Here is a 25,420-nt window from a genome sequence, read left to right on the forward strand (position 1 = left end):
GGGGGCCACCTGCAGAGCATCACCTCATCTCAGGCCACCCTGTGACTGGCGCCTTGGGACTCGCCAGGAAGGAACACTGGTGAAAGGAACTTCCAGGAATGACATTTCCCAAAGAAAAAAAACCTCTTTCTTTATTCTAAGAGTTAAAAATCCATCGTTTCAATTCCTGGAAAGTCTAAAAAGTCCTGGCGGTTCTTACAGGGATAAGAAAACAATCACAGTGGAGGTTGTGTGAAACAGACAACAAGCTTGGAAAAGCTTTAAATTCAGGAATATTAAGCTCTGGCCAGGATCACCATTTTGTAAAAGTGCCCTGCCATGCTTTCTTGAAAAAGTGTTTGTGAAACCTTGGGTACACTTAGGCCGTTTGCCTCTTTTGGTTGGAAATAATACAAAATTCTGTGGTTCTTACTTTTCATCTGACAGAGTTAAGGAAACAGTTGTACTGGGGTCCTTGTAAGTGTTAGGAACTGTGTTTTACTAAGTAAGGTTCAAGTGAGATTCAAGTAAAGCTGAAAAAAATCTACTCACTGTTTTTCATGACTTCTGAAATGTCTATGGATTCAATCTGCATGCCTGTGCTATGTTCTTGTGCTGACTTCTGGTAAATGGTCGACCTGCTGGGTCTGCAACCTGAAAGAATAGAGAATTTTAAAGCATGTATTGCTGAATATTATGGAAAGCACATACCATAGCTTTGTTCAAACTTTAGCCTTCCTGCTATTTTCACTGGAAGCCTTGCATCATATTGGAAGTGCTAATGGGTTGTATCTCTCAAAATTACAAGCAAGATGCTGATCCAGGTTTAAGTAATTTGGGAACAAAGTCATTGGCTTAGTTCATTGTAGTGTAAATAAAAAAATAGCAGAGAGAGTAAAAGAAATCTTTCATCATCTTCTGTATTTTATTAGTGCACAGCACCTGTACAGAGCTGTGAGGGCTTGCACAACTTGTATTGATCAAAAATCTCTGTTGGCCTAAGGGAACATGTGTCCACTGCAGTCCATGGATCTGGGCCAGCTCACACTACTTTTTCTCCAAAATTAATCAACCAGTGCAAGAAAGTTGAAGTTGTCCTGAAAAATCTCTTCTTTTCAGAAATAACAATATTCACTAATCAACAACAGCCAATCTCCTTTTGGTCTGTCCGCAAACCCTTGTCCTTACCGTCTCTGTGAGACTATAAATTGATCTTTGTAACATGTCCAGGGGATTAAAAGTAATCCAGGCTCTCACAGAATGCAGAAACACGTCGCTCATTCCAGAATTGAGGGGTCCTCAGGGAGGTGCTGCTTTAGAGTTAAACCAAGATAACTTTAGCATGAGTGTCGCACCACTCTGGACTGTGCTGGGTCCAAGAGGTGATTGCTTGGGAATCGGTTCCCTAAACCTTCATAGACATTGCCAAAAAGATTTTTTTAAAAAGAACAGAAGTAGATTTAGCAATAAAGACCTTTCTTTGCATTGAAGTATTCCCAGGAACTTGCTGGGTGGAATGAGTAGAGGCCACATAAGCTGCTGAAGCAGAAATTTTGTTTAATATCAGGTTTGCATGGCACAGTATAACATTTCCACAGTCTCCAAGGACCTGTAAATATCATGTAATGGTTCCTGTGCCACAACATTGATGCTGACTGGATTTTCAGGTCTGATGTTTACTTCTGTCTCCTCAGACAGGACGGATCGACGTCCAGCAAGCGATTCTCAGGTTACTGTCAGCCAAACCACGGTGCTTTGGGATCCAAACAGCACAAAAGAGTCAACCTGCTGAGTCTCACAGCATCTGCCTTGGCCTCAGGTGAGCGCTGTGGTTCAGTCTTTCCCACCAGCAAAGGGGCAGAAACTGAGCACAAAGAAGCTGCCTTTGGGCCCCTGGGGCTTTTGTGCTGCCCTTGGGGTCGTGTGTGAAAGTTTGTGCAAAGCCCCCGAGGTTGGTTGTCTTCTGGGGAAAGAGGGGTGCCCCAAGAAGGGGTGACAGGGTTGCAAAGACCTTGTTGAGTCATTCAGAGCTGCGTCACACCTTTGTCACAGCAGCTTTTGGGGACTGAGTAGCTTGTTGCTGTCTTTGAACCCAGTTTCTGTCCACTCCTAAGAGCAGCAGATAGTCACCGTGAGTCTTTTAATAAGAATTTGAAACACTGCTTTTGAGTTAAAAAAAAAATAAAATAAAATTTTAGTTTTCTAGATTTCATTAGAAAAACAAATTCTACCTCTCCTCTGAAAACTGTTTCCAAACACACAAATCCAGCTAGCACAATCATCCATTTGCACAGCAAGCCCTTAGACACTGTTTTCCTTCTTCCAGATGACTTTCGTAGCCCACCTGGGAAATAAATTACTGGGCAGTGGTAGAGTTAGTAAACCTACATACACTCATAAAAGTTCAAACCAAAGTGTGATCATAAAGTACTTACAGGTCAGTAATCACACCCTGAATTTTCAGAAGTAATTTAGAGTAGATGGTATCATCTGGAGAAAAAGTCCTTCCTTTTCCCCTCTAAATATCCCATTATAAGCCAGTAATAAGTATAAAAATTAAGAGCTGGCTGAAGCCAATGGAAAGTCTTTACTTAATCCTGGGGCACTTTGGTGGGAGCCCTTCAAACCTTTCAATTCAGAAAAGCACCTATGTCATAAGCACTTCATGAGGTCCCAATTACATTGCCCCATTTTGTGGGACATAGCTACAGCCTTGGAGTTAATCACCTGCCTAAAGACTTTGCAGAATAAGGATGCACTTAGAGCCAAGTATAGGCCTAAAATCTGTTTCAGACAGGGCTTTAATATTTAGCAGGTCGTGCACAGATCTTTTGCCATTTAAGCAAAGTTTGATTTTTGGAAAAAGAGATCTTCCAGCTTGTTCTTCAGAAAATGATATCCAAGAACTGTAGCTAGAGGCGGTATGGCAGATTCTTTCGAGAGCAGGCTCTTGTAGAAAGTGATTTAGTTCTGTAGTTCTCCCGGGTTACTCTCAGGTAATGCTGTTCTTGTGCTTCTGAATCCCAGTATTAGAAATAAAAAGGTCACGCTGGTTCCAAGAGTCGTGACACCAACAAAAGGCACGAAAAGTCTCTCTGCTCCTGACAGTTTTCTTTACACTGTTGTTTTTTTGCCTTTGCAGTTGAATACTTAAGCATGTTCCAGTGGTCCTGCACTCCCCGTGCACAGGGTCAGCTGAAACAGGCTCTCATCGTCCGGCTTTCCAACAGGGAATTTCTCACGGCACGAGCAACCTCCTTTCCAGCAAATCACAGGTGTTCCCCACATGGTGTGAGCAGGTGAGAGCATGGCTTTGCCAAACCATGATGAAGTTTGGTAGCTGAAATACAAAATCCAAGTTTGGCCTGAGATCTGAATCTGGCACTCTGCTCTATCCTCTGCTCTGAGCCAAATCAAACTGCAGCACGTCATGAAAACCAAACACTGCTGTGCTCTGGATCACCTAAGATCTGGATCCAGCTATAAACCCTGATGAGGAAGCTCCTCTCTGTGCCTGTTACAGCGGTGGCAATGCCCAACATGTCCCCTTGTTAGCTAGGGGTGGTAGCACTCTGACAGAAATTCGAACAATGGAAAGCCTGTACCTAAAATTCTGTGGGAAAAGAAGGCACTGGAAGTGCAATGAAATTGCCACTCCATGTAGCTTTAAAAAAAAAAACAACACAAAACCACGAAAGAAACACACAAGCAGGATTTATGAGTGGGTCAAGTTTTGAGGCAAAGCAACCCCCCCCATCTTTTTGGCTCTTAAAGTCTCTTATTATTAGTTTAAGAGCTGCCAGGCAGACAGAGCAATTCATCCAGCCCACCTGTGGTTTTTTTTGAGGGGGAAAAAAATGCAAAGGATGTGTTCCATATTCTTCAGGAAGTGCTCCTCACCATGGAGCCAGCTCTGCTGCACCCTCATGAGCACTCACAGGACACCTGTGACATGCCAGCTCACCCAGGCGATCCTGCTGCCCAGGCAATCCTTCTCTCACGTACTCTCTTGTACTCTTTTTTTTGTTGTTGTTTTTTAATAGTTAAGGATTTGAATTTTTCTTCTTGTGTATTTGGCACTTCTGGTGGAGCCTTTGACATGGAAAAAGTCTCATCTTTCAAATGCCTGTGGCACTCTCTGTGAAAGGTGATTTTTAAAAATCCATTTTATTTTGCTTCCTGGCATTGATATCAAAGGAACAATCAGTGCCTGACTTGGAGCCAACAAATTATTTCCATTATAATAAACAGAAAACAATGGCATGCTGCCTTATTAGTTATTCACTTTCCAAGTCAACAGGCTCGGAGGGTTGGGATGAGATCTAACCAGAGATATGCTTTGATGTTTTCAGTTTGGAGAATTGGTCTCCTGGCCAAAATGCTGAGGGATGCCAGTTCTGGGGGGAAGAAGGGAGGGAAGGAAGGGCAGAGGGAAGGGAGAGAACCCCTCAAAGCACAGGGCAGGGGATGGCTACTGGAAGAGTATTGTGGCATGTTCATGGCTGGTTAGAAGACATCGGAGCGGTGGTTGTGGTGCTTGGCAGCCTCACACCAGATTTAACACGTGAGCAAAGAGCAGCAGCTGGATTGATTTCAGTGTAGTTACTTTGATTTATTCCCATCAAGGATCTAGTTTAGTGTACACTCAAGATCTGATACTACACTTCAGAACAGCCACTTCTGTGGTGTTTGCAGTGTGTGTTGTGGATGCTGATGGATCCAAACCAAACCAGATGTGAACAGCAGCCCTGGTACTCATCCTTCCCTCCCAGGAACAAACTCTTCTAGCACTGCCACATAAATAGTGCTTTGTAGGGAATGCTGCTGAGCAAAATGACTTGCAGTATTTTGTTTTAGCACTGAGTTCATGTATGCAGAACGTTGCAGGAGGGGAAACTCCTCCAGAAACATGAGAGTCACAGTGCTTGGAATTATTTTGTTCTATATGCCTAACAGAGGGTCTACAGTGGTTGGAAGTGTTTTGTTCTATATGCCTAATAGAGGGTCTACAGAAAACTATCTCCCAAGAAGGTCTTGTAGGTGGGGATAAGCATCAGAGGTGAATATCTGCTATTTGCTATTTTTCTATATAGAAAATATAAATATTGGCATCATGATGCCAACAAATAATGTAAAAAGTCAAAACTCCCCCCCTTGCCTTGGATGTATTTCACCAGTGTTCCCAGAACAATCAAAATATCCATATTATTTAACAGAGTAGAAAGCCTGCACATGGGGCAACACAACTGACCTTTACTTGTTTATTAATTGTGTCTCTCATGGACAAGCCACTCTGGCTGTTTTGGACTCTTTTCTGACAAATATACAAACACAGTAAACCCACTTTTTGCTTTTCTCACAAAACTATAAACTGCCTGAGTGGTTTATATCAATAACCAAATGAATAGAGATCACAGTAACTGAGGTAGATTATTTGCTCTGGTGGAGAACTGCCTGTGCATTTTGGGAGATACATACCTGTTCCCTACCTGTAGATTTTTATTTTAAGGGAATTTCTGTGGGAATTTTTAAAAAACTAAGAAAACTGCCAATTTCTCCAAAGCCAGAAGAAAACTTTCCACGCTCAGGAGGGGCAAGACAACTTGCAAACTGTTTTAGTAAAGGTTTTGCATGGTGATCATAAACCATTATCTTTGAGGTGACCAAATCTAGCATAGAAAAACAGAAATAATTGTTAGGAAGCAATGTGTCTTTTGGGAAAAGATGTTCAGCAATAGTTAACATTATGTGTTATGTGTTGTTGCCATATTGCCTTTAGATAGCCAGACCCAGAGTTGTCCTGGAGGAGAGAATGTGAAGCAGGTGATATTGCACAGAAGATCGGTTTTGGGCCACAAGAATCCGTGTAGTGATGATGATTTTCAGAGAGCAAAGTCATGTTACCGGATCCAAACCTCAGAGAGTTTCCTGAACTGTCACTTTGCAAAAATACCCACTTGTAATGACCAGCAGTGGCAGTCTGACACTTGCAGGGGTCAATTTTCAGTGCAGAATAGCACTTTCAGATCCTGCTTGAGCAGTTTCCTCTCCTTTGAACCTTCTTTCTGATTGCCAGATGCTCAGCCACAGCCTGGCCCTCATTCTTCCAGTCCTCCCATAAATGGAAGCAAATTTCCACCAAAACCTTCCTTAGGGGCATAAGGAAATTAGAGAAAGAAATTAGAGAAAGAATAGACCTGGAGTCCTCTCATGTAGCTAAAAGTCCTCCAGTCAGACATTGCAGCCAAATTCTCTTTCCTGTGCTCTGTTTCTACATGATCAGCCTTTTTCCTAGCCTAGGAATTCTGGCTCCTTGCTTTATTCCAGGCGATCTCCCTTCAGTGGAGGCATGTGATACCTAGCCTTGATCCTCCTAACCACAACAAGCCAAAGCATCCCACAAAAAAGGCTGTGCTTCTTGCCCTTCTGCTTTTTCCTGATTGCCTTCTGGACAGTAATAGATGATGCTGGAATTCATTCAGCAGACATAGGAGCTTATCCTCCCTCTTTCAAATACACCAGCATTTTTTTTTCTCTCTCCCATGCTCTTAATTTCACCCCAGCAGCTCAATCTTTCTGCTGGCCCCGGCTCAGTCGTCAAGCCAAAAGTCTGTAGATTTGTTGCCACAAAGTCCCAGAGCACAACACGTTCCAGCATGAAGGGATTTGGGGTGGGTGATGGCTGAGGCCGGGCTGGATGCTGCCTCCTCTCCTGCTAAATGAGGCCGGGTGTCAGGCAGTAAACACTCAGAGTGAGGAAGGTGCAGCTGGAGCCATCACACGGCCTAAAGGAGAACACACCTAATTTAATTCCAAGAAAAAATAAGGCTGATGTTTCATAGGCCAATAGCAGCCATCTCTGATTCACGTTTCTGTTCTGTCCTTGCCGTGAGTTCAGCAAATATCCTTAGTAATGTATGTGGTGCAAAGGCCTTCTCAGAGGCTGGTACCTTGATCTGTCAGTGCCTTCCCTGTATAATCTTGCAGAAGAGGTGAAGGCAGGGAAGGGAGGAATATTGTTCCTTCCATCCCACAGATGGAGGGCCAGGCAGCAAAGCTTTTGGGTGAGGTCCTTGGAGTCGCACAGAGGATCTGCTGAGGAACAGACAACAGATATTGTGATTCTATAATTCCTGCACATCCTTGTGCTCCATAGGCAAATCCCACTGAGATGAAATCCCACTGAAAGCAGGGTGGACACACAGATAGATGACAGAGGTTTTGCCTGTTCTTTTTTCAGTCATGTCAGACTTCCCTGAAATCTGCTTTCCCTAACTGCTAACAGACAGAGCTTCCCAAATCTGCAGCCAGTCTTATTTGGTCAGGGCATGGGGGTGAAAAGCCCAGCATTCAACAGAGATTCCTTGGAGTATCTTTAAGACCATGGATCACATAAAACAGTCCCCTCTCATTAAAAAAAAAAAAAAAAAAGAAAAAGAGAGAGAAAAAAAAAAGGAAAGAAGCTCACAAACTTACCATTGTTGAGTGTTTCTTTAACAGAATCAGAAACAAATTTGTGACCTTGTGGCCCAGAGGTGGGAACACCATCTATAAACTTGCCCAGACATAGAAATGCATTCTGCCTGTCAGTAGGAGTTTGCCATTGAACATGTATATAAAAAAAAGCTGGTGTTACATTAGGCCAACATTTTTTAAATGCCACAGCTCACTTTATATGCTGTAAACCTTGTTAATGCTGCTAACAAAAAAGTTAAAAACTCAAAGCTATAAAAATAGGAATGCCACTCCTAAGTAAATAAATATACATGAGAACCAAATATTCAGATACAAGTTCTGAAATGGCTCATGTCCAAGGAAGGAGGGAAAAAAAAACCAAAACACATTAACCTGAGTTGTTTCTGATGCTATAAAAGTTCACTATAGTCAGCAAAATTGTCTCCCATTGAGCGTTGACTTAGATTCACATGGTTCTGGAGAATTCCACACTGGAGCTTGGAGGAAGTGGACGGTTATTTTAGAAGTCAAGGCAGGTGGGCAGCAAGGAATATGCCAGCAAGGACAATTCCATCCAGGAGACTGGATGTGTCAGGGAGGGTGGGATATTTCTTTATATCTGACTCAAGAACAGGCTGTTAAGGTTGCAGCAGTGAGGAAAATGTTTCCATGAAAACAGGCCACCTGCATATCCCGGCCTCTGCTGTTGGCTCTGGATCCAAGTTAATAGGCCCAGTTTGGGACCGTTATACACAATCTGGGGTGTATTGTGAATCTTTTTGACAGTCTGGACTCAACAGTGGTTCAGGGGCTAAAATTTCCAAGGATCTTTTAGGGACTTTTTTTTTCCTGTGGTAAGAGCTGGCAGTTTACCTGTCCTTGCTTGTCCTTGCTTTTCCCCCTCACCCAGACCATTTTCATCCAAACCATTTGCCACCCTTCCCTACTTTTGGTCAGACACATCAAGCCTCTTGTTGTTGAAGGCTGTAGTTCCAGCATAGCATAACTAAGAGAAAGAGAGTTTTGGACTTTAAGAATTTGGAACCAGCTCTTAGCAGTGACTCTAAAAATAATAATAAACTACCACTAATGTAGATGAATATATCTCATGCTCAACCCTTGACTTTGTAGGTGCCTATGGGCTGAAATGAGGAATGGATGGATGAGAGTGCCCAGAAAGTTCCACGCTCTTTTTGATTTAAATATGGCCAAAAGAGTAAATTTTAGACCTTTGTGCAATTATTCACTTCCACAATGACAGAAAAAACTACTTAGACTCTCCTTCTTCCTGTAAAGGGGGGAAAAAATCACTTCTCCAAGGCCACAGTAAAGCCCAAAATGTTTCAGAAGATGGTTTTCTGTCCCCATATAGAGATTATGTGCATGATTAACAACCAATTAATGATTAAACTGATTAATGATTGAAATGAAATCTAAGCAGTAGGTGGGGATGATGTATTGGGACTATGTTGGTGAGGAGTGAGGAAGGTAGGAAATCCAACTGAGAAATCTACTCTTTTGTTATATGGTTAATCAACACCCCCCCCCTTTCTTTAACTCTTCAGAATTTAAATCAAATTTGATGCAACTATTTGTCTTAATCGAAGTAATGATTTGTTTACCTACAAGACTCAATGCAGTCTGCCCACAGGAGTAAACTTGGCAGAATTTTAGTGAGAATATTTCATTTTCAAGGGCTACTGGTTACATCTTGGTGAGAAGTTTTCCCTTTTCCCCTCTTTAATCTCAATTCAGACTGTGATTTATTCAGCTATATTTCCAGGATAACATGCTGAGATGATGATTTTTGTTGGAAGACCACACTAAAAATTGCACTGAAATTGGATGCAACATGGGAACCATCATAATCAGGACTTCACCACTGAAGCTCAGGAACAGTTTTGTGGAGGGTCATGTTACGTCTTGTCTAGGGCTTTCATGAATTAAAAATCTATTTGCATGTGAATTTTAAATCAAAGCAAAGCCATTCTGTGCTTTGATTTTAAAGCACTTACATTTTTCTCTTTGCCTCAAACGTGGGCTGCGTCCAGAGTTCTCATTTGAATGTTCACCAGTGTAACTCCTGGGAAAGATGTTTTCTCCAGCAGTCAAATAAACTCTGTACTAATGCTGTTAAATTTCTAACACAAGCAACTGGATAAGACACGGGGATGGCAAACTGTTGAATTGTTGTTATTGCACATCGACCAAGGCAGATGTGAAACCTGAACTATCCAATGGGATGTACTGCTGTAGACAGTCTTTTCACCTAGTTTTTCCCTCTTTCCTTTGCCTCAGGAGTTTTCCATCTGGGTTAGGAAGGTCCCAGTGCTTCTGCATGTGTGAGGTTTTCTCGCTGTAGACTGTGGCCTATTCAGATTGCAGTGCTGAGGTTTAAGTGCTGATGAAAAAGATTTGTAATAGAGTAATGACTGCTGTTAAAAATCAGAGGAAAAGAGAAAACTTAAAGAGAGAGGAAAACATGAGAAACAAAGAATTTATTTCTAGTTGATTTTTATCTCAGGAACACTGAAATCACTCTGTAATTGTTCAGCTAAATAATACTCCAGTTCCAGAAACAGGGTGGTTGGCAGGCAAATTTGGTAAGTGAGATTTTCTTGTGCACTGCAAGAGAGCCTGGAGCCTGCGCAATTTCTTTGATTATAAAGCCAAGGTACATAATTTCATTTGGAAATTCTGACCAGTGGCACATTGCAGGCTCTCTAGGAGTTGCAGTCTTGAGTGGCAATTCCATTAACTGCTAATTTGTAGTGCTCATGAGCCCAGAAGTAGCAGGGGAAAGGGCAGCCTGTGACTGTCTCTCTAGGTCAGTAGCCTTTTTATTTTTGGCATTTATAATGAAATAGCTTGGATCCTGCTCAGTCCTCACAACCCTGTGGCTCCTGCGTCCCTCTTTCTTCAATACAAGCGAGGATGGTGCCTATATCCTTTCTGGAGAGCTTTAAAAACATTAGTCAAAATTTACATCCCTGGGCACCTTCGGTGTGGCTTATCCCCAGTAATGAATGTAATTCATCGTGTCTCCTACCTTGATTCCTTCTTCTATTTCATTACTTATGCATTACGTTATTTAATGGCAAACTCTTTCTTCTCCTGATTATAATTTAGGGACCTCTCTGCACTAATCACCCTATAGGCAGAGGCATCCCCTCTCAATGCCTTCTTCACTCTGAAACAATTCTGAGAAGCGTGAACACCTTAATTTCAACCTGAGAAGTAGCCTTGGGACAAAATTCAAGTTCTGTAGGCAAAGGAACAGCAAGGGAAGGCAGAGTTCTTCAAAGTCATCAACCAGCAGGGTCCAGGGAAGAGTTTAGCACTTAAGAAAGAATACTGAGTCAGGAGTCATCCATGAGTAGAAAAATAACAGGAAAAAGTTTTACTTCATTTACTGATGTGGTGCCTTTTTTATTTTCTGAGCTCCTGGAACTCAGTATCTTTAGAGCATATTGAGTGGTCAATGCAGAACACCAGATCATGCTTAACTGTCCTTCTGATGCTGTGGATGTTTGGTAACTGAAATTCAGTGATATATTCTATTAACAGCAATATGTATTTGTACATAAACGTGTAGAAATGTTGTGTTCAGCAGAAGGGTTGTTTGGATACAAGGAGAGGAAAGCATACTTTTTTTATACTTCTGTCAAACTTCCATAATTGGCTTACCCTGACTGGACACGATTTGTTATTTGTGGAGCAGTGGCTGCCTGGAGAAATGCCATGGCAGCCAGTTTAGCCTGAGTGTCCCACAGAGCCTTCATTAATCACAGCAGTGGGTGGAAAAGGCATTATCTTCATATATTACTCTCAGGAGCTGGTGGTATCCGTTCTTCTAGGGTTGCTACACGCCTCTGAAACTCTACCTACACGCAATTTGCTCTTCATTCTCCTCTTTTTTTTCCTTTCCTTGTGTTGAGACATTCAGCATTGCCTGTGGTACCCTCATTCCCTGCATCCTTCACTAGCAAAGATATGGAATGATAGAACCCTGACACCAGCCTGGGGTCTTTAACAGTGCACTGAAGTGGAAGAGGTATTTTTTCAGTAGTCATTCAGCTACCCTGTTCAAAAAGAAAAAAGGAAGAAAATAAGAACTTCTAGTAAAAGGAAAATATTATTCTTCATTACAATATCCTCAAAACTTTCTTCATCTTACCTTCCCTGGAGATGTCTGGAAGCATCTCTGTGTTTCAGCACTGCCTGAGCAATTCAGCAGAGGTTTCTGCTCACAGTAGATATTGGAATCAGCACAACCTGCCAATCTTTCTTTGCCAATATCTGCCCTCAGCAGGAATGTTGGCGGTCAATGAGTGCAGCGCTTTCCCAGCAGCTGCCAATGCAACTATGCAGGTGGTATTGTGATGGGAAAGAGGGCTGGCAGAAGGAATAACTTGAAGAAATAATTCGGGCAGCTCCAGCTGGCTTTGTCACAAAAGATGTCATTCCAGCACAGGCCATCATGAATGATGGGAACAAACCTTGGGAGAGCAAAGCTCAGCACTGACTTCCTGAGGGAAAAGCTGTTGGTGCTCTGTGCCTGCAGGACATTTATGATTTTTATTATATATGAATATATTGATAAATTATATATAAATATAATTTATAGTTATTATTCTGTGCATAGCCCATCTTCTTGCTGTCTGGTGCTGCTGGTAACAGATATATACATACTGTGGGTATGATCATAACCTACTGAGTTTGAAAATGTCTTCTGCCCTGTGGGAGCCTGCAGAGACTCATTATCTCTGAGAACCTCCAGGGAAAACACCAGAATCCACAAAAGGTGCAAAGCTGAAGAAACCTCGCTTCTGTTTTTGGCAGCTCTTCCAACTGTATCCCAGGCTTGTAATCAGCCCTTTTTCCTGCAAGTGTAGGTGGGAATGATGCTTTGAGTGAAAAACTATAAATTTTGCTCCAAAACAAATTAAAAAGGCTCCTAGCTTTCCTTTTTTTTGGAAGGGAAACCTGAAAGTGAGAAGTTTTAAGTTTTGGGAGAAAACTCCAAAATGATTGATTTTGAAACCTTAAAACTTCCAAGTCCATCTCCTGAGGGATCCAATAAATGGAATGCTGAGTGGCAGTAAAAATTTCAGATCAAATATATGCAAAATGTGGTTAATTTAAAAATGAATCTTTGCACTTCAGATGTGTGACTCTCTGACGTAAACTGATATGATAACAGTGGTTAAAAAAACCCCTGAATTTATTTCAGCCAACAGGGTTTGAAAAGCATTAGCTCAGAGTTTGAGCCCTCAGATGATATTGAGCCTTCCTACTTCCACTGGTGCCATTTTTTTAACAGAAGAAACAGCTTAATTTGACTCTTATCTTCAGAGGCTTAAACAGGAATTTGATCTGAGAGGGCTGTGCAGGTTCCCTTGCCAGTGTTGCTTGCTGTGTTTTATGAGTGCATGTGATGACCTGGGTGACTTCATACAGGCTGTTTACAGCATGATTAGAAAGATAAATGAAACATGGTTAAAGTTGTTAAATTCCAGTGTCCCCTCACTGCACGGTAAGTCATGAACTCTACTGAAAAAAAAAGAAAAATTTGGAAAGTGCATCTCATCTACTAAGGGCATGTCATAATTCCAATAAATGCTTTCTATTACAAGTTGGTTTTGCATCTGCTTACGAAAAATGAACTGAAATTGTAAATCATTCTGTAAATCCTAACTGGAAACAAAATGTCTGAGTTCTGAAACCAAAAGAGATGTATTTAGATCACCAAAACTTTTATTCCATGGAATTCAGAAATAAAGTTTTTAAAAGACCCCAAAGCCAGAAAACAACAAACAACAACAAAAAAAGACTCTCCTCTAAACTTATTTTTTTTCATCTGTCTTCCAGTTCTGGGAGAGGAAATTCTGCAAACTGACTATGAACTCAGGAAAGGGAGGTACTTGAGAACTTGCTGTGCTGAGGGAAAATACAAGAGGTAAAACACAGTGACATCCAGAAGACTATGTGCTCAGTCACACAACTGTTTTGAAAGATGTAGCTCTCACCCAGGGCAGAGCAGTGGGACTGGAGGCAGAACACTTTTACCAACAAGTAGCATTTACAAAGAGCAAATGCAGGAAAGCATTTAAAAACTGTTAATATCAAATGCTCTCTTTGTATCAAAGCATCAATGTGTGGAGTAATTCCTTTGCATTTGCACAGAGAAAAGATTTGTCTTTTCTGTTTCAAGAACTGAGCAAAGGTGAAAGGATTTGTTCTGCCTTTCCTAACTCCTCTGCTGAGCATGTTTTTTTCTAGACAACTTGCACATTGAGTAGCATTTACTGTACTTTATTACTATATTTGCTTGTTGGTCTCTTTTTGCAGCTCAGCCCCTGGTATGCAATTAAAAGTTCTAAGTGACCCTGTTAACTTGCTAAGTCCTACAACAGCATCTGGAAATTATATCTGTCTCTCTAGGTGGATTCTTGGAAGAGAATTCACTATAACTGTAATTCCCCCTTTACCTTCCTTCCCAGGCTTATCTCCTCTGAGACCTGACAAGGAAAAGTAAAGACAAGCTATGAGACAATTGATATAAAACCTGTGTACATGTAAATCTAAGTTACTGCACATAAAAGGAAGGAAAATCAAAATTAGAACAGTACTGGGAGTTATGTGATGGGAAATCTGGAAGGCTTTTGTTCTGTCTTGCATTTGAAGCATAAAACAAGAAAATTGCAGGTAATGGGAATCTTGATGCAGGCAATGAAAACCAGAGATGTACAGGGGAGAGAAGAGTCAGTCTGAAAAATTTGGGAATAATTCTCTTTCTCTGAAATGAATTATTATTATATAGACAAAAATTCTTACAGTTAGCATGGGTAGACAAAAGTTTCAAAAGGAGTTCATGTTAGACAAAAGATATGCCTGAATCTTTGCATCAAAATAACACTTCTATGTTTACAGCTCAGAGTTAGTCATTAAAGTTTGCCAGCGTGCTCTGTGTGGGTTGGGAATAATGATTTCTGTGAGACTGTTATGGTCTAGCTGAGAAAAATAGTGCTTCTCATGTGAGTTTTGTCACTTTAAAATATATGTGCAGCTGAAACTGCCTGGAGAAATATTGGTTGTAGATAGCTGCATTTGGTGACTTGGACTGCTTAAGAAAAGGTTTAATAATTCACATTCTTTATGTAACATGTTATTGACTATGCATTAAACCCACACAAAGGTAGAGCAGCTGATGTGGCTGGAAGCCATTTGGATCCCACCTCTGAAATGGAGGGGAGGATTTATATCTAATCCCCTGCATCTGAAACAGAAATATGACTTCAGATCAGGAGTCGGGGCAGCAGCGCTCTGGTTGTGGTGGAGGAAGCTGGGCCATAATACTGCTTGAGCACTTTTATTATGGTGCTGCAGGGAACAGTGCCAGGCTGGTTTTGACTTCTCACTTTATCTGAATTGTTCTCCAGTATTATGACCTGCACTGTCTTAGTACAAGGGGTAGTAAAATCCCAAGCATGCAGCCCTTAGTATTAGCATAGCCAAGCCCCATGTAAAAACTCACAGTAAATCAGCCTCGCTGTGGCCAAACCACATGTAAAAGCAAGCTGTGAAACAGACCCAACATGGCCAAACCACATGTAAAAGCACGCTGAAAGGCACCCTCCACACAGCCAAATTACACAGAAATCCGTGATGGAGAGCAGTCAGGGTTTGTGTGTTTATTGAAATAACTCAAGGCTGTGGAGAATCCCCTTCAAGTCACCTTCTCTCCCACCTAAGGTCTGAGCAACTGGACAGACCCACTCCTAAGACTTAAGTCATCAGGTAGGAAAAGTGGCTCTAGAAAGAATTAAAAGCAGCACAGTGGATTCAGGGTCAACCTGCTGCAGGTTGGAAAGTAGTGAATGAGCAGAAGAATCAAGCTCAGAAGGAGCAAAGGACTAATTTTTACTTTTCTGCTTCAGACAGAACTGTTTTTGCTGAGTGATTCCCCTTAATACATCCTACTAATGTCTCTGGCCACTTAGGATAAGTCAGTCAAGGGCCAAAAGAAAACCCCATCTGGCTCCCTGTGATTAATCTTCCCAGCTAGAAATGAGTGAGATGCAATTAGTAATCCCATTTTCACTTGTCCAGACTTCAAAAAGCCATCTTAGGTGTTTTATTAGATGAGAGGGAAAACAATGAGAATCGAGCTTCCAGTTCACCGATGTTTTGTTAACTTATAATGCTTTTAAATGGCTTTTTGTGACACACTTCATGTGTTATCATCCCCACAGTCAATCATTCATGAAATATTTTGGGGGTTTAGAGACTTTTTCTCACAGTGAGTCTCAAAGCACTTTACAGAGGAGTTCAGTATCATTTTCTGAGTTATACTGAGGCATGAAGTGACCTGCAGGACATCAACAACAGACCCCGACGTGGAATCCGCATCTTCTGACCCCACATTTGCAGCTACTGAACATTATTCTCAGTTATCTGCTGCACTGAGAAGTCCCAATAACAGCTGCTGTTTCTTGCTCTCTTAATGGAAACCTGGCAAATAAATGCTGTCTGTGGGAGCAGGTTTCTTATATCAGTACAAAATATCCAATTCTCTGGGAGCCAAAGGAGGATTTCGTCGGAAAAGACTGCTCACAGGAGCTGGTAGGAACACATCTAAGGGTGTGCTCAACCAACAAGAGTTAGTTTTGCTTTTCCCTTGCACTGTTTTGTTTGAACATGTCGCTGTTTAATATGCCAGTAAGGAGTTTGGGAACTGACTTCTGTGAGATAATCCGGGATTCCTGGCCTTTGACACATGATGTGGCTGTTGAAATCAAGGTCACAGCTTCCCCCTGTGTAAAACAGCAAGGCTTGACTGGCTGAGGTGGAGAAGTTTCAGCATATGTGAAAGCCGAGGTTTTGCCTAGGGGAGTAAACTTGGATTCAGTGTAAGGGGGTTTTAATCTATTAAAACCACTTTTAGATTCAAAAATTAATTTGCTTGATCAATAGACTTTTCTTTTTCCATTTTCAGTACCCTGGCTGAGCAATCTGTCAGGATATCGATGCCACAACTTATTTACACACTTTGCTAAATCCTCTAAATGCAATATTTGACAACTCATTTTTCCCTTGCTCATTCCAGGCTTGTCTTTTCAATTGTGCCTGATTGAGCACTACTGAAAAATACAGAAATGTGGAGCCAGACTGGTACCAAGCAGTTCCAGGATAAGGTGAGGTGCCTGCTGGCCCACTGCATAGTTCTGGCTCATGCTTGCCCACTTCTGGTTCCATACATTAACTACGGCCCGGTGAAAAGAGGGTTCAAGAGCAAGCCTTGAAGCATGTTTTGCCATCATCTACACCTTTCCCACTCCTATGGAGAAAGGACTTGATTATTATGATTATGATTATTATTGTTGTTGTTGTTAAAATTATGGAAGAGTTGATATTTTGAGGCAGAACAGAAATTCTTTGCAATATATGAAAAGGCTCATTATTGTCTCTACGAAGTATCAGCTACTGTATTTACCATTAATGTGACATACTCATGCAAAATATTTTCCCAGGACACCACTGATGATGATAGTAAAAATACTCAAAGCAATATGTGAAATAAAACAGCCCTTGGTCTCAAAAGTGATCTTGCAAAGCCCAGTGACATTATAATTGCATAGCACAGCAATGACTCTGACTAGAGGGAAGAAGCAGGCAGCAAGTGAGGGAGGAGAACTATTGTATGGCATGGAAATCCTGGGTAAAATCCTGAATGGAGTTTTGCTATTGATTTGAATTGCTTTTTTATTTGTTTTAAGAGCAGTAGAAGACAAGTAGAGAGGAAAAGAACATGGAAGTGTTTGAATGTGGAACATTTGCTTTTGCTGTCTGGGATTATGGATTTATATTCTGTTCATTGCTTCTGTGCTGTTCTGCTGCTCCCTGTTATATCTGTCTGTGTGCTTTTACATGTCATTATCTGATGGGCTTTAACAAAATATGTGAACTTAGGAACAAAAACCCAAACAAAGTCCATATTTGCTCTTGCTAAATCTTATCTCTTTAATATAGAAGGGTAATCATGAACACGTCCACTGTGTGGCTAAGTATATTCCTTCTGTGTCTGAAAATTATAATTTATAATTGGCTTTTAACTATCTCCACCACCACCAAATCAACATGTATAAGTATTTTCTTCTGCTGTATGAAGCTAGAGGCTCTGCAGATCATAAGGTAGATTCCTATCTCCCAAAACACTTGTCACTTCAATGCTCCATCACATCGCTGTGGATAGAACTAGTTTTTTCCCACTTGCAACTCAGTGGGAAAATCTTTCCTGGATCTCAGCGAACGCCCCAAGCCAGGGCCTGATTTGGCAAGGTCAGACTGAAAACATCTCTCCACACTTACTTAAAGCAAGGCACGGCTCAAACCCTGCTTTGTCCAGCTGTCAGAAGCCTGAGGTGGGAAGTTACTTCAGCCACAAAGACACAGAGATTGATCAACTAGAAATACATCCATCGGAACTCGGGAGCTGAGGTGTCTCGGGATCCTTCTCTCTGGGCTTTTCAGCAACCATCCCTGCCAGAAATACAACAAACACCCATTCTTTTATTAGCCCCTTTGGTATCTAATAAGACTGGGTTTGACAGCTCCAGCTTCTGGATTGCTGCTGCAGCAGCCTGCTCTGCTTGTACGCTCTCGAGATAGGAGTCTGTGGGGGCAGGACCTGTTAAACACAGGGACACTGGCACATAGGGGCTCGCAAGTGTTTCCTCTTCGGTGGGAGCTGGGAAAGAAAATTTAGTTGTACTACTCTACTGCTCTCGTGAGTCCAGGGGAGAAAACCCATGAGGATAATTTAGAGACAGATAATTTAGGAGTTCAGAGCCACTGTGAGAGAGCAAGGCTTCTTCTGTCTTGCCCTGTTTACCTTTAAAAGGTTCAGAATTTAAGCCTTTACCCCTCACAAATCCTGAAAGCTGAAGGAGTAAGAGCAGAGCTTGACCATCTGTTCTTGGGCAAGAGTTGTAGAACACTGAGGAAATTGTGTTTCCTGACGTGTGAACTGAAGAGCTGAAGTAGGAGTGAAATAAATAGGAAATTCTATGAAAACCTACATGCAGAGAATTTTCTGACTAGCTGCAAGAGACTACCAAAATGGGAACAAATTTCCACTTCCGTCTAGCTTTTCTGCAAGTGCTAGGGCATAACTCAGACCTCTATTTAGATAAGTGGAGTGATGCACTGAACTTGTGCCACTTTGAGTCAGGAGCAAGAAGAAAACCCACCAAAATTATAAAAACATATGGTTAGGACTTTCCTCCCTCATTAAAAACCCCCTAACTTCAGCGACCTTGATACAGAGAACTTCTTTCACCTTAAGCCCTCCAGTTTCTCATCCAGTCTTCAATCCTTAGGATGTGCCCTTTGCCTTCGTCGTTATTTCTTGGACAATCAGACCTATTTCTTGTTTGCCTCTGGGGCAAATTACCTCAAAATATTGGCACTCGGGAAAGTTGGATGGATTTGCCTCCAGAAGGGAAGATGCCCAAATAAAAAGGAAATGTTTTTGAATGTAGTCTAATTATCCCTGTTTCTTTTTTAGTATCTCTTGCATTGTTTCATACAGAATTAGCCCATTTCCAGAAATATTTAATGACCCCATTCTTATTCTTGAATGGTTTTATCTCCAAGTCTGTGACTTGTATTTTGAGTACTCCTGAAAACAATTGAACTCTGGCTCCTTTGAGACTGCTTTATTCTGGAAAGATCACCACCAGACCCACAAGAGATGGGAGAAAGCCTGAAAGTGCTACTTCACAGTGGCATTCTTTATAACACTTCCCCCAGTGGCAGGCTTGCAGTAGTGTTGAACACAAAAAAAAAAAAGGTAATTAAGACATTTACATCAATCAGAGCAGTTAATCAGAACAAAATGCTGATTTCTGTCTCCTGTTCTGTCTCTCTTTGGATGGAGAATAGTTGCTGATATGTGTGCTGGACTTCTAATCCTTTAATGGGGGCACAGGCTTTTGAAGACTCCCTCTCAGAGGTGCTATTACCAAATATATGCTTCTAATTTAACTTCTCATGCCGTATTACAGTAGCCTGAAGCAATTTTAGGTGTTGGGTTTGTGAGAAAAGCCCAATGTTGATGTTTATCAGATGACCTTTTAAAGGGTAATGTGGGGGTTATCCATTGGCATGATTAAGACCATATGTAGCTGACTTTTCCCAGGCATTTCTTCCCGCTTTTCAAAATCCCATCTATTTTTACCCAAACTCAGCCAGGTACCTTTCATCTCTGGTATGTTCATGGGCATTACAAGATGAGATTGAAGCAAAGTGTTTACTCCTTTGGAGTCATTTCTGTTAGAAAAGTCAAGAAAATTTCCATGCGTAAGTACCTAATGTCAACACAACACTGTTGCAGATAAACCTCAACTTTCTTTTTGAACATTTCAGATGTTCTCAGCAGTTTTTCCTTTTTCTTCTCCCCTCCATTGTCCCTTTTTACAAAGGCTTCTCAAAAGACTATGAAGAAGTGACTTTTCTCTGTGACATTCAGCTTTTAGTGTTCACGAGATGACCTTGCAGGGATGTCCTGCTATGAAGCTGCTAGAAGACAGGGGTTTTGAAGAATCCATTATCTCTGTCACAGAGAAGACTGTGAAATTGTTATTTTGCTGCTTTAGAAGCTCAGTATTTCACTCATGGCTCGTCATGGGAGAGTCCTTGCTGAAGACATGTTGCTGATGTTTCCTGCAAGAATTGAAAACACTGTTATCAAAAATTGTGTTTTGTTCTTTTTCCAGACAGATGATCTTTGTGTTACTGGATCTCTGCACCACCAACTGGGATTGAAAAAAGAGATGGCATGGTGAGATTCACTGCAAAGCAGGGTTCAATACCAGTGGAGATATAAAGGAAAATATGGTGCTTAGATGTGAGGCAAGGAAGTAGGCACAGAGGCAGGAATTCAGAGCAACTATGAACCCTTTTAGAGGAGCAAATAAGTCAAGTACCTTATGAAGTCTTTAGGTGTAAAAACTGCCCTTAAAAGGACTTTTTCAAAGGATCAGGACTTCTGTTCTTGTAAGTAGCTTTCACAACCCAGTATTTCGAGATAAGGTTACAGCATGGATTGTCTAAAATAAATGCATCTTGGAGCAATTCAGTCTTTAGCAGCTGGTGATATTTTCTGCCCTAGATTTGTAATTCATTATTAGGAAGTACTAATTACTCCTCTGTCACCATCCACACTGCTGCTGAGACATTTTAGGAGATGCAATGGAGAAAAAACTCAAATGTTGTGTATATGCGGCCTTCAGAAAGAAATTAAGGGAGAAGTAGTATGTGTGATACCACTAAAGGTACTAATAATGCAGGAAAAAAACCCTTAATTCCTGCTGATTATTGGAGGTTTTTTTCCTAAGTATCAGATACTTCCTAAAGTCTGGTTTATGTGAAGGTAAACTGCAGTGAGACTGAAATTCTTGTACTTAGTATGAGGTGTCACAGTGAAATGTTGGGACTGTGACATAAGATATCAGAATCAGGGAGGCCTGGCTCTCACTTCCGCTTGGAATGCTATGAACAAGTGCTGTATTTACATCAGAAGATGAAGCACCCATTTCCCTGGGGGTAGCATGGTTTTGTCTCAGGATCATGTGCTGTTTCAAACCCATCAAGTTTCACGCTGGGGTTACTGAGGGCTCAAGCCACCGCTCATCAGACCCACTGTGGCAGCTGATCCTACAAGCCCTGCGCATGGCAAGTGCAAAAACCCAACTTCTTCACCTCTCCTCCCCTGTGGGGCAAAGCCAGTGGCACGGCTGGCATGTCCTGCAGGCTGAGAGCTGTGCACGTGAGCCGTCACCACCGCACGGCCAACGTGCGCTTACATGTTAAGCCACAGGAATGTGATTATGAGGCAGAGCTTTTCATCGGCTCCTACTACAAAGGCAGAGTGCTGCCCCACTGAATTCAGGGGCAAAACTCCTCTTGGCTTGGACATAGCCAACGTTTCACCCATCTGAGCGAAATGCCAGCCAGCCTCTGAGCCCTCAAGCCTGGCTGCAGAGGGTGGAGTTCATGACTTGTCTGTTCCAGAGGATCGGGAAGCTTTCAGATTTTGGAGGAGTTTGATCTCAGCACAATGACCACAAAGGCCAGCAGGCAGGTTTTGCCTTTTCCATGGCAGTAGCTGCTTATCTTAGAAAACATTACACAGGCTGAGGCTTGGCTGGAGAACACTTATGGATCTCCCTTTAGCCCAAATGTATGAATTGTGTTCAAATGGCTTGGGAATGGCTTGTCCATAAATTCCTGTAATAACACTGCATAATACTATCTCACCAGTTGTACCTCTCTCCCTGTTTGTGTTCCCCAGTAGCTTGCAAAAGCTATCAACATCAAATTAAGGGGTGGGATTTAGCATGGGGATTTGGTCTCCTTAATGTGAAAGAGGGCTTTGAAAAACTCAGTCTTAGCAAACAGCAGCTAATAATAATGATAACAATAATAGAGATAAGCCAATTCATATCTCCCCACCCAAAATATTTATATAATGAATTTGTTAATTGTATTTTATCATCTTCTCAAGGGTAGGTTGGTAGCCTTTGCTTTACAGCAGACCAAGGGGAGCTCTCGTGCAGCCTGATGCCAAGAATATGTGTTATTTCATATTCTGTTATTTGCTTTGGGTTTAAGGTGGTGAGAGGAAATTCTCCAGCAATCAGCCCTAAGTGATTTTGCAGCGAGCAAGTCTTTCAGTGCTTGAACATTGTTTAGCAGAGAAGGAAGTAAAAACCCCTTTATCTGCCTTTTATAATTCAGACATTTGCCACAAATCTAGAGAGAAGCATTAAAAAAAAAGAAAAAGCAAGCCCAAACATTCGAGTGTACCCAAATTAATTCCGGTGTCATTTTATCTGCCTAATTGGGCCTAAAAATAGCCTGTGGGAAGGAGAACCAGCAGCCTTGAATGTCTGAAGCAATTTGTATCAATTATTTCCCAATGTACCAGTTTCAAGTGAAAGCCCTTTCCTGAGTGCCTCCATTAGCCAGGTGTCAGAGCTCTCTGTTTTCATTCCAGGCTTTTCTCTGGGAACAGGGTGTGTGTGTGCACCAAAAAGCACCAAGGAGGAACTGGAGCCTTGGCGGGTCCAGGAGGGTGCCCAGAGCAGCTCTGCAAGCAAAGTTAGTGCCTTCACTCCTCTGTCATCACCAGTCCCTGAGAGCAATCACCACCCACCAACAGTTCCTTGAGATAAGCCCGAGCCAGCTGGGAGAAGAAAGCCTTTGATATTCCCCTGCCTTGCTGAGTAAGTATTCCATAACAATAATACTTTGAACTTTTACAGCACCTTTTCATACCAGGGTCTGAGTGCTCCACAAACATTCATTCCCCAAGCCTCATACCACCCATTCGAGGAAACCTTTTTTTTTTTTTTAATTGTCCCACTTTTTTTAGGCCAGATTTTCCAAAGAGCTCAGCGTCTATCGTGCCTGCACTAGAGAAATTATTTTCTTTGTGCAAAAGACCTGCAGTGTCTAGGTTCCACTTTAGATGCCTGTGGCAAATATCAGTAATGCTTCCCCAGCTCCTGCCCCAAAATGTTTGTGTCTCGGATTTCTGCAGGTCTACAAAAATAAAGCTCAAAACTTTGTAAACTGCTTGTCTTCTGTTTATAACCCACAGGAACCCTTGTGAGCCCCTGATGAGAAATTTTTGACAAAGCAAAATTTCATCACCACCCCCCAGTTTCACTCAGACTTTTCTGTTTTCTGTAGCCATAATTTTTTTAGCTGATGAACAGAATTACAAGAAATGCAGATATATTTGGTTTGTTCTTCAGAACTATTTTCTGTGGTGCTATTCTGCTTGGAAACAGAGCAAGAACGTACTTGTCTCAGACACAGACATACAATAGATAAATAAAAAGGGAGATGCTGCTTCCCAGATAGGCATTGCATTGTGCTTTGCTACAGCAGGCAACAGGATTAAACTTTGATTTTCATCTCCTGTCTGCTTTCTCAGTGAGAAAATACAGTCAAGGCCAATGCTGGAGTTGATCTATCTCTATGGAAAGTTGATTTTAAAGTAGTGCCAAATGTCAGTGAAAAGTCACTGTTAAGGTTTCCACAGTAACAATAACAGAGTCTTGTAGGGAGGGTGAGTTAAGAGTGCACTCTGCAGCCCAGAGGATAATAGAGGTGCCTTCCAGTTACTGGTCTGTTTGGGAAGTACACACATTTTAATTTCTGTGCAGCATTCACAGTATTTAGCTCTGCCCCCTGCCCCTTCTCTGGCCAGAGCATCCAAAGGGTAAAGCCTTTAAGCTTTACATGGGACACAGCATTCAAGTCCTACTCCAAAGTAGAACAATCCTCTGATGCCTTCAGCTCTCATTTCTCCTGATGCTACTGAAAATAATAAATCCCTTGGCCTGTTTAATTTTTGGGCACTGTAACTATGTTAGTTGGAAATACAGTTATCACTTTGTTCCTCTTCCCAAAGTCTTTGGTCATTCAAATCCCATGAATTTGAAGCAGATAATTCAGACGCTTTTTGCAGTGACCCTGATCTCTTAAAATTGAAAAGTAAACTTCAAACATACAGTTGCTAATCCAAGCCCAGCTTCTAATCTTTTGAGATTTGCCCATCACAAATCATAAGTGCAATGTGGATAAAAGGGGGAAATGCAGAGTGATAGAGCCAAGCTATCAAATATATCATCTCTTTGAGTAAGGCTGGGATAACATGGAAATAGGATATAACCTGCTGATTAGTTGAACTTCCTTTAACATGTACTCCTGGGAAAAGAGAGAGACACTGAAGACTAAATTAAAACCAAAAAAAAAAAAAAAAAAACCAACCAAAAAAAAAGGAGAAAGACAGAAGAAACAGAATTGTTTGAACAGTCTTTGAACTACTGGAAAGATGTGCCCTCCAAATCACTTTCTTAACTTTCCCTGTAATTCAACAGCTGCATTTCTCACAGCTCACATCTCGGAATGGACCAGCAGAGGTGACTGGGCATGAAAGAATAACACTGATGGAGGGTGTGTGTGGAAGGTGCTAATCTTTTGCCATGTGTATAGGTATGTAATCACTTAGCAGATAATCTCAGATTCTGAAAAGACAGCCATTCGTTTTAAAACAAACACCAAGCTCGCTGTTGCCAGGAAGCTCTGATCAGTTCATAATTTAGCTTTAGCTCTCAAAAAGTCCTCATTGTTAAGGTGAAAGGATGTTGAATTTGTGTAAATCAGAATAGCCTCAAATTTCTTGCAACTCAGACTGCAGCTGAGCATCAGTGTCCTCTGACTGAGCTTCTCTGTCACTGCCACCAAAAGGTGACTCTTCCCTCTGGACAGTCAGTGCATCAATAAGGCAACCGAAGGTGAAATGATAGAAATCAATCTGCCTCTCATTAGTGGGATGAATAGAAGCATTCCAGGAGAGGAATCAATGAAGGGGTGAGGAGATGTGTTAAAAGAGGGATTGAAGAAGGAAGTTAATACTTTTTCAGAGAGTTGAAAATAAACTTTGGAGGACTTTAGGATAACGGTGACTCATGAGCAGTGTGATGTACATTCTGAGTATAAACATTGCTGGATAAAACAAGTGCAGGCTCCTAAGTGAGGTAGGTTCTTTTATGTTTTTGGAGATTTCAGAGGGTTTTAAAAATGTTTTTTAAACATTTTTCATATAGTGAGGACGGATGTCTATAGGTGTGCTGGAACTGAGCCACTGAACTCGCACAGACATTCTGTAGACACAAGATGTATTTGTGTGTTTATGTTTGCCTGAGCTCACACACACAGGCCCACACAAATAGCATGAAAGCCACTCATACATATTTACTTCCCTTTTTACTACTAAGTAGAATATTCATTGCTGTATTTGTAGCCCAAATTACTTGCAAGGAGGAAAAAGTGATTTGTCTCTAAGCAGAAACAGAGATGAGGAAATTCTTCACTTGGGATGCAGTGAGAAGTATATTATTGAAGTGGT

General features: G+C 41.5%; 1 long non-coding RNA gene across 1 annotated transcript; it reads left to right on the forward strand.

The window, feature by feature from the left end:
• The first annotated feature begins 16,583 nt into the window (after positions 1-16,583).
• LOC113952196 lies at positions 16,584-24,567 on the forward strand. Its single transcript, XR_003529440.1, has 4 exons — positions 16,584-16,631; positions 20,214-20,278; positions 22,496-22,724; positions 24,390-24,567. It is a non-coding gene; the product is annotated as an uncharacterized LOC113952196 (long non-coding RNA).
• The last annotated feature ends 853 nt before the right edge of the window (positions 24,568-25,420 follow it).

Source organism: Corapipo altera, unplaced genomic scaffold (assembly GCF_003945725.1).
Source record: "Corapipo altera isolate COAL_440 unplaced genomic scaffold, ASM394572v1 70, whole genome shotgun sequence".
Taxonomy (NCBI): domain Eukaryota; kingdom Metazoa; phylum Chordata; class Aves; order Passeriformes; family Pipridae; genus Corapipo; species Corapipo altera.